Source organism: Coregonus clupeaformis, unplaced genomic scaffold, assembly GCF_020615455.1.
Source record: "Coregonus clupeaformis isolate EN_2021a unplaced genomic scaffold, ASM2061545v1 scaf1786, whole genome shotgun sequence".
Classification (NCBI taxonomy): domain Eukaryota; kingdom Metazoa; phylum Chordata; class Actinopteri; order Salmoniformes; family Salmonidae; genus Coregonus; species Coregonus clupeaformis.
Window position 1 is genome coordinate 44,326 of NW_025535240.1, and position 10,643 is coordinate 54,968.

At 43.9% G+C, this 10,643-nt stretch overlaps 1 pseudogene; it reads right to left on the reverse strand.

Moving 5' to 3' along the window:
- Positions 1–5,189: 5,189 nt before the first annotated feature.
- LOC121557633 lies at positions 5,190–8,241 on the reverse strand (annotated as a pseudogene).
- Between the last annotated feature and the right edge of the window lie 2,402 nt (positions 8,242–10,643).

Here is a 10,643-nt window from a genome sequence, read left to right on the forward strand (position 1 = left end):
TACGCAAACCCCGACTGACAGCCAGCAGATTCCGTGAAATATGCCATGTTCGTGGGGAGTTGTCTGCCAAGGCTTTGGCAACCCGCATTCTGAGAGGAACTCCTCAGACAGCTGCTATGAGAAGAGGGTTGGATCTGGAACCTGAGATACTGAGGCAATATTCTGATTTTTGTGATGTCTCTCTGAAACAATGCGGGGTCATCATCCACCCTGATTCACCTCACCTTGCAGCCAGCCCGGATGCTAAAGTCTTCTGCCCAACAGAAGCACCACCATTTGGTCTTGCTGAGGTTAAGAGTTGCGATGTTGAAAATGTTACCCAAGTTAAACACCTGATCACAGTTAAAGGCCAGGCCTGCCTTAAGAAGAGCCACAAATACTACTATCAGGTTCAAGGCCAACTCGCCTTAAGCGGACTTCAGTGGTGTGACTTCATTACAGATACCCGCACTGACTTCACAGTTGAGAGAATCTTTAGGGATGAGGAGATTATCCACTCAATGCGACAGAAGCTTGATCATTTCTATTATAACATCTACATGGATGTCTTCTTAAGTTATAAAACATAAGGCAGAATTTTATGTGTAAATAGTGTTAAGGTAAATGTGGAAGGTGAACCTTTGACATTTTTTTCTTTAACTGCAAATTAACTTGTCATATACTGTATATCTCCTATGTACTGAAACACACATTTTGAAAAGGATTGTGATGTAAATGTCGACATGTTTTTCTTTAACTGCAAATGAACTTAATTGTGTTATATACTGTATATCTATGTATTGAAATACAAATTTTGAAAAGGATTGCGATGTTGTAAATGCTCTTACCAAAATCAAAAAGGATTGGAAGCAGTTGCTTGCAAACATATATTTAATAGTTCCATCAGTGCCATGACACATAAGCACATAACATGGTTAATAGTTGGATATTTTTACAATATATCACATTAGGTTCATTAATAGCTATGAAAAAGTTATTACCCTTAACAAAAACATACAGTATAACATTAGATCAATTAAATTACCAACAAAGTTAATTCATATTTACATTTTTTTGTACATACAATACAGTAATATAAAAGTACTTCTATTTACAGCCCATCTAGCTTACTCAGGAAATATACAACTTCCAGTTGACAAAAACATCAGACTGGTTTGTCTCCTTTAATGTCAAGAGGTCCCTGATAGTTCGACATGAGGCAGCAGATGGCCCACAGCTGATTCACTGAACCCACTGTGGAAAGAGGAACAAGCCCATCCCAGATATGGTACTCCTTCACCCTCCGTATGGCCCTCTCGACTAAAATCCTCAGCCGGGCGATGGCCTGGGTCTTAAGAGTGTCCTCCCTGCTGAGCTGAGGAGATTTTTTCAGTGGAGGGATGACGAGTGTTGCCCCCACTTCTGACAACATCCTCTCGATCAGGAAACCCTTGTCCGCCATTAATTCATCTCCGGGCTGAAGTAAATGCAAGATCTGACATTTCCGTGTTATTTCCATGTCGGAGATGGAGCCTGTGTAGAGCTTTGATACAAATGTGATAACACCACATGGAGCTACACCAATCAGCCCTTTAAAGGTGGTGTGATTTTTGTAGCTCGAAAAGGTTTCTGACTGTAGTGAGAGGGAGGATGGTGTTTCACAGCGGATCTCGGTGCAGTCTACTATAACTCTCACCTGAGGGCAGTAGAGCTTGAACTTATCAGGCATTGTGGCCTGCACCTGCTCTCTTGTCATCCACACCGGCAGTGAGCCAAGAACCTGGTAAAGGTAGCTAGTCCATGTTAAAATGATGCGGCTAACTGTGGACAGGCTGACCTCAAAGATGGTAGACAAGGTTTTCTCCTGAAGCCCAGCTGCAACACGACACAGAAACATAAATAGTTCATCAATAAGTGGAAGTTTTCGGTGAGGGCTAGGTGTCACATGTGCCGTTTGCTGTGCCTTAGACCAGTATACAAGCCGTGAAGCATAGGGATAAACAGAATCCCAAAACACAGTGAAGACCTCCTTTGAGCTGAATCGTGTGTAGTAGCGATAGTCCTCATCTGTGACACAAAAATTAAAAAGGAGTGGATGCTGCTTCTTAACTGTCAGGTGCTGGATCTCAATTTCTAGGGACAACACTTGCAGCTCCAACTCTCGAATTCTTTGAGTAGCACTGTCCAGTTTACCTTAAGGGGAAGAAAAAGCATACATGTTGGTAGGTTAGTTATTACTCATCTATCCCATCCCATTTTCAATAAATAAAACTGAAGAAGCTTCTAAGATGGATGAGGTTTAAAACGCCAAGTCTTTTCACAGAGAGACCAGTTACTCCAAATCGTAGTATAAAATAGTATTTTTACTTAACTGCCATATACTTTTACTTTTTTTGCCAAACAGATACATGGTTACTCTTATTTGTAATACTAACCAGGAGAAGGACGGCAGGCATAGTCGTGATCGTTTGTCACTGCAGGCAAAGCACCCTCTGTGCTGTCAGGCATCTCATGATCAGAATCATCCAGGACAGCAACACCAAGACGCTTTCTTGCTCGCTGGTAAACTGACTCCCGAGCTTGTGAGCCGCCTCCTATATGTGTGAAATTAACCATATGCTTGTCATGATACATTTTGGTAATCACTTTTCAGTCCCTAAAATGACAAAATGTAGCAGCTATATTGCATCAGGATTAAATTATTAAACATTTTGTACAAGTAATATATTATTGGATTACAGTAGTATTACGTTTAACGCTGTCTACCTATCCTTACCCCAATCATTCCAGTGGAATCTAGACGGCACTGATCCCTGTTTAATACGGATCCGTCCACTGGCCGATGTGTATCTATCCTCAGGGGGAAAGTGCTGACTGCAAACAAAGGTGCTCCCACGAAGAATCTTAAAACTTGGTCCCTCATCTCTCCTGATCGCCCTCACCCAACGGGCACGTATTTCTCCATCAACAGGGAAATCGTGAAAACTCAGATACGGGAATTTCTGTTTGTTGTTTGAACAAAATGGTACACTGCAATAGCATCTTCTCGAAGATTGTGCCATGCTTCGGTGTTGGATGGGATACTGTTGCGATACAGACACCGGAGAAAAGAAACAGCTAAATTAACATTCAGCTTTGACCAGGAATCAATATTTATCTAGCTATCATGCACAACAGTATTTGAATAGGTGAGTTACTATACATTCATGAATAAACTAACTGCCTAACAAAGGGTTAGATAGCTAGCTAAGTAAACTTGTTACATTACAGCCAGGCAGCAATGTAACGCTACCTTTTAACGTTATCGGTATCTGGTACTAAGTTGTTGTTAGCTAACGTTAGCCCACTTTTAAGTAACTAAGGCAGTGAACAATTATGAATTAACAATAACGTTAGCAAGTTACAAACCATTGCATATACGTAAACATTATTACTCTTAACTTTACTAATTTAACTTAAACGTACCTTTTGGAATTTCTTCAAGTAGCTAGCTTGCTAGTTAGTGGTCAACAGTTGTATTTTCGTTGAGAAGTCTCAGGTTACGGGCGAACGGAAGTGAAGTTAACCTGCTACGCGGAAAGGCGGAAGTTAGATGACGTCATCGTGAAAAGGGCCTATTAGACTGAACTGCTCCAGCGGTTTTTGATCAGTTTCAACGTTTATCAGTGATGACGTAACAATGCTGTACAGATTTGACGCACTTTCGAACTCGTGCTGATACAACACTCTGTGTTGTTGAAAGCTCACGTACGGAAATCCTGCGAGTTGTAAACAAATGTAGGCTATTGTTGCCCTTAAAACTGTAATGTTGAGGACGCCATGAAAAATAAAATGCATAACCCACACCGTTAGGCCAAGGTACATGCAATTGTCATCATTTTGCCAATAGACTTCTTGTTCCTTGTTGTATGTAGCCTTTCTTTTGGGATTAGCACCACTGTCACCTAGAAATTGATACTGCGGTTGTCACATAAAACAGATAACCCATAGTTCATTATTAAATAACATAACTCATTTCTTTATTTTATTACTCATAAAATATACAGCAATCTTCAGATACTGAAAGAATTCATGGGAGTTTCGAATTCAGTCACTATTTCATATGTACATGCTAGTTTCATCCTTTTAAAGAAAAAAAAGGACACGAAAAAACCTGTGAACCTCCTGATCCTGATTTGACGAACATAGCATATGTATTGTACATATTTCCAGTTAAAATGATTTTCAAAAAGAGACAAAAACGGGGGTTTGAACAAGCAATCACATAAAAGGATTGAGTGGCTTCATTTTTTTGAAGAAGTTAAAGCAAGCAAAACCTGTCAAAATACATTGATTATAAGACCAAGACAAATAATATATATATATTTTTTTCAACAGAAGAAAATCTAAATGCTGCTGTCCTACCATTGGTTTACAGTGTTTCTCCTCTCCAAGGGAGGCATGTTTTCTGCCTCGGAATAGTATCAGTGCTTTTCACAAACGTTGTAGTACTTAGTGTGCATCATTGTTTTCGCTCATACAGCTGCCCCTACTCTCCTAACCTCCCCTCAGTAATTAAAGAAGGCACAAAATGATGACATAAATATCACAAGAAAGAATACATGAATTAATAATTTACTTTCTAAAATATTTTCTAGAGGGCAAAGGACAGGTAGGTTTAATAACGCAAATGTAAAAAGTCCTGTCGCTCACATACAAATGCAAAATCTAAATGGCACCCTATTCTTTATAGAGTACACTACTTTTGACCAGAACCCTATGGGCCCTGGTCTTAAGTAGTGTACTATAAAGGGAATAGGGTGGCATTGGGGATGGAAATTCTTTGAAATTACTCATGAGAGCAAATACTACGATTTTTTGGTTCCCACAGAGGGTCAGGAGCTTAAGACATGAATGACTTTATTAAAATGTTTGTTCATAAAAATAAATGATTTTCCCCTCCTCCCACATGGATTACAGACAAGAGGCTAGGTGCGTTCTGACTGTCTTAGTGTGCGGATAAACATGACCATCACTCTCATAAAACTTAAATGAAACATCACTCCTTATGTTTTTTCTCAGCCCAAAACGCTCAATCCCATTTCTACTGTCAAAACAGGTTTTGAAAAGGCTTCTTCCACATCTTTTGGTCCATGTCTGTTTTTCACTCAGTGAAGTGCTACTATCCCCTTGGACTACAGGTTATTGCCGTCATAAGGTGTCCGTCTGTCGGCTGGACAGTTTCTACCGTTTAGGACCTTTGTGGGTAAAGGTAAAGGTGGGGTATAGCAGCAGCAGTTCCTCTGAAGTCCAGTATCTGCTGGAAGGACACCTGGTGGTACGAGAGGATGAGTGTGGCCAGCCAGCCTGTTGTGCCTCCCCCTCTCCCTCCCTCCATTTCTCTCTCTCCAACTGCGGGACTCTTAAGGCTCCTGTGCGGACTGTCTCGGCTCGTGCCCTCCCAAAGCTGGCTGTGGTGATTTAAGACACGGTGTGTATGTGTGGATTTGTTTGTGGCCTCTGCCCCACTTCACTGTCCATCCGCCTGCCCTTGGCTCCCCTCCTGGGCAGCGACCACCACCCCCCTCAGTATGTCTCTGAGTCTGAGTCGTTGAGTTCCTCATCCTTGTAGAAGCCTCCATCGTGTTCGCGGTGGCCGATGTTGTTGAAGCTGCAGTAGGAGTTGTGCTCGCTGTGCAGCACGGGCAGGCTGTCGAAGGTCACACTCTTGGAGGGACTGGTGGTGTAGTGGTTAATGGCACTGAAGGACAGGCTGGGCGCCGGGTTGCAGGGGGACACGGGCATCATGGTGGCCAGGATCAGCGCCAGGCAGTCCGCCACGTCTTTGTTGGGGGCACAGGCCAAGGCAGGCGTGTAACCTGAGGGGTTCAAACAGAACAGCAGAGGGTCACACATTTTTTTGTGTATGGGTGGTCCCGGGGATCGAACCCACTACCTTGGCGTTACTAGCGCCGTGCTCTACCAGCTGAGCTACAGAGGACCAATTCTTCTGGCCCAATTAATACAGCTGAACCATACGTACGTCTGTAAGGCTGCGTTAGTCGAGTTGATGAGGTTCCTGTCTGTAATCTTCTCCAATATCAACAAAGCACTGGTTTCATGCCCCTTTAAAAACCAGAGTCAAACATGTCAGACCAAAATTTAAACCAGAGAGAGCCAACTGTTCAGATGAACGTCATCTTCATGTGGGGATGCTCACCTTACTGCAGGCCAGATGAAGAGCAGTGTTCTTGACTGCATCCTGCAGGGTGAGCTCTGCTTTGGCACTGCTCACCAACAGCTCTGACACAGACAGAGAAACATAAAGAAACTCAATTAGGAAATTAAGCGACTTATTAAAATGTAAAACAGACATGTTGAACTTAAGCCGGCTGGGCGAGGCAAAGCGGAGGAGAGGGGGCTGCGTACCGACAGCGTTGGTTTGTCCGTTCTCAGCAGCCATCATGAGGGAGGTCTTCCCGGAGTCATCGGGGAGTTGACCTGGGCGTTGTGGCCTAGCAGCAGCTGAAGACACTCCACGTGGTCCGTGAAAGCCGCCGCATGCAGGGGGTCCTGGAGAGAGAGGAAACTTATTTCACCGACATCATGTAGGACTGTTATAAACAAGTTTGTTCAATTAACCCTGTTTATACCATAGAAATATAAAATCACTAATAGATGTATTAAAGTAATCTACAATCCCTCATCCAACCCCAGAGGTCATTTTATTCCCAAGACAACATTATTCTCCAGAAGAAAAGGACTTTGTCATGTGCTGTAGTTACCGGTTCTTGGTGTCAGTGGCGTTGACAATGGCCGGCCCCAGAGTGTCAATCAGCATCTCTGCAGCCCCCTCGTTGTCATTGATCACAGCACAGTGGAGGGGCTGAACGAGTTGCCCTCGGTCTTGTGGAAAACCTCCTGTTCCAGCAGCACCTCTACACACGTGTCATGGCCTAGTGGAAGATTGATTCATACAGGAAAAAGATGACGTCGCTGCAGACCACAACAATACTCTCAGAGAAAGCTACACATCTGACAATGGTGAAGTCACAAAATATGTTTTAGCTACAACATATGCTATGTCAATCCCTGACAAAGTCCTGTTTCAGTGTAAGGTCCTCCACTGAGAGTCATAACCCCTAATTCTGTTGTAGTCTTGTTCATTCCCCCACATGGCTCCGTCCACACCAATCGAATGCTTTTCAAGCCACAAGAGGAGGTGAATGAGTGTACACTTCATGGAGGAGAGAACAGAGCTACAGTCCAGTTAGTCAGTACGTACCGTTGTATGGCCTGCCTAATTCAGGGACATGTTTACGGTGCTGAAGAGAGAAAATCAGAAAAGATCTAGTGTTCCGTTAGTCCAGTACGTACCGTTGTAGCAGGCCCAGTGTAGTGGCGTGTAGCCCTGGTTGTCTGTGATGACGGGGAGGGTCTCCACTGACTGGGCGGCGTGTAGGAGCCCCCCCAGCACCCCGATGTGTCCGGATGCCGCTGCCAGGTGGACAGGGGTCCGCCCCTTACAGTCCCGAACCAGGAAGCTGGCGCTGTGCTGCAGCAGGGCCTCCACACACTCCTCATGACCCGTCACCGCCTGGGAGGAAGGGCGGGGAGACAAGAATGGATTTTAATAACTAATAATCAATGATATAATAATGAATCATCAATTATTACAAATGATGTCTGGAGACAGGTCCCCCTACAGGGATGAATACACCACTACCCATGGACAACTACTTTTCTGAAGATAATATGTATATTTGAGCCTCCCCGTCTCTTTCTGTGTGTGAGCGTATACAGCCAGCTCTCCTCCTCACCCCTCTGTGTAGCGCTGTTCTGCCCCACTTGTCTTTGGCTTCTACGCTGGCTCCCTTGTTGAGCAGTGAGTACAAACAGTCTGTGTGTCCGCTCAGCACTGACAGCATCAGAGGGGTTCTGATACACAAGACAACAAGGTCATATTACAAACTGGTAATAACCAGGCTGAGTCCCAAATGGCAACCTATTCCCTATATGGTACACTACTTTTGACCTGAGCCCATAGGGTTCTGGTTTAAAGTAGTGCACCAAGTAGGGCATAGGGTGCCATTTGGGACGTAGACCTAGTGTCAAAATCTCTTTATTTCAGGAATTGTATCCAAAACCCAATTGACTTACTGTCCATTCCCGTCTTGAACGTCCACTGCACTCTGGAGGTCAGCATTTCCAATCAGCAAACGCAAACACTCCGAATCACCGTTGGTAGCTAGAGGAGGATAAACAGAGAGGATATAAGAATGTGAGATGATTGACCGTTGGTAGCTAGAGGAGGATAAACAGAGAGGATATAAGAATGTGAGATGATTGACCGTTGGTAGCTAGAGGAGGCTAAACAGAGAGGATATGAGCTGATTGCTGGACGACTATTACCTTCACATGAACAGACAGATTTCTAGAACAGTGGTATTGGTAGATGACATCCTCATGATGTTAACACAGCAGATAATAAAACATTTTGGGGCTGAGGCCCTCAAAGCCTGTCACCTGCTAGCTGTGTACCTGGCTCTGGATAGAAGTCCCCCTGTGCACTGATCTAGGATCAGCTTACCCTCCCCAGTGGTATGCCTGAACAGATATACACTCCTAATATAATCAATGTCCTATAGTAGACCAGTGGTATGCCTGAACAGAAATAGTCCTAGACCCCTAAAGTAGACCAGTGTCTCTCAAATCGGGTGCCCATTTTTCTCCCGCCCAGCATCAACATCGAAGGTCCCTGTCAAGCGTGAGATTTAGAAACAAACACTCTACTATTGGTCAGAGAAGGATTGTTGTTTGGTACTCCAAAAATAGCAATTTCTGCACTAGGCTGCAACTTTATATCAAATGCTTCAAAAAGGGTTTTAAATAGTGGACAACTAATCTGCCAGATGGGGACAGGACCAGAACATGTGGGTCAAGTCCGCCAAGGAGCTTTTACACCTGTCACATGTACCATCAATATTTGGGTAGAATTTGGACAATCTAGCCTTACTGAAATGGATACGGTAAAGTACCTTAAACTGTATAAGGCTGAGCCGGGCACAAGAGGAGCTTCCATTTACCCTCAGTAAGGCATTTCACACTCAGATCGGATTTTATTCAAAGCCTCCTCTGAACAAACTCAAGCATACAACTAGGGCTGTGATGGTCATGGAACTTCAGGTGTCGGTGATTGGCGTGTCTTATGTACGTGGTCATCGACAAAACTGACAGCTGACAGGGGGGCGGGACGGACATTAGCAAAGGAAAACATTAGCGCGTTTAGGCCAGTCTTGCTCTCAAGTTTGGGGAAGCTAATTTTCTCCATGAAAAATATCAAGCATTCCATGCATCATCACATTTGCAAACTTAAATTGTTTTATTATTTTTTTCACCTTTATTTAACCAGGTAAGCCAGTTGAGAACAAGTTCTCATTTACAACTGCGACCTGGCCAAGATAAAGCAAAGCAGTGCGATAAAAACAACACAGAGTTACATATGGGGTAAAAAAACATAAAGTCAAAAATACAACAGAAAATATATATACACTGTGTGCAAATGTAGCAAGTTATGGAGGTAAGGCAATAAATAGGCTATAGTGCAAAATAATTACAATAGTATTAACACTGGAATGCTAGATGTGCAAGAGATTATGTGCAAATAGAGATACCGGGGTGCAAAAGAGCAAAATAAATAACAATATAGGGATGAGGTAGTTGGGTGGGCTAATTTCAGATGGGCTGTGTACAGGTGCAGTGATCGGTAAGGTGCTCTGACAACTGATGCTTAAAGTTAGTGAGGGAGATAAGAGTCTCCAGCTTCAGAGATTTTTGCAATTCGTTCAAGTCATTGGCAGCAGAGAACTGGAAGGAATGGCGGCCAAAGGAGGTGTTGGCTTTGGGAATGACCAGTGAGATATACCTGCTGGAGCGCAGACTACGGGTGGGTGCTGCTATGGTGACCAATGAGCTAAGATAAGGCGGGATTTGCCTAGCAGTGATTTATAGATGGCCTGGAGCCAGTGGGTTTGACGACGAACATGTAGTGAGGACCAGCCAACAAGAGCGTACAGGTCACAGTGGTGGGTAGTGTATGGGGCTTTGGAGACAAAACGGATGGCACTGTGATAGACTACATCCAGTTTGTTGAGTAGAGTGTTGGAGGCTATTTTGTAAATGACATCGCCGAAGTCAAGGATCGGTAGGATAGTCAGTTTTACGAGGGCATGTTTGGCAGCATGAGTGAAGGAGGCTTTGTTGCGAAATAGGAAGCCAATTCTAGATTTAACTTTGGATTGGAGATTCTTTATGTGAGTCTGGAAGGAGAGTTTACAGTCTAACCAGACACCTAGGTATTTGTAGTTGTCCACATACTCTAGGTCAGACCCGTCGAGAGTGGTGATTCTAGTCGGGTGGGCGGGTGCCAGCAGCGTTCGATTGAAAAGCATACATTTAGTTTTACTAGTGTTTAAGAGCAGTTGGAGGCTACTGAAGGAGTGTTGTATGGCATTGACGCTCGTTTGGAGGTTTGTTAACACAGTGTCCAATGAAGGGCCAGATGTATACAAAATGGTGTCGTCTGCGTAGAGGTGGATCTGAGAGTCACCAGCAGCAAGAGCGACATCATTGATATACACGGAGAAAAGTGTCGGCCCAAGAATTGAACCCTGTGGCACCCCCAT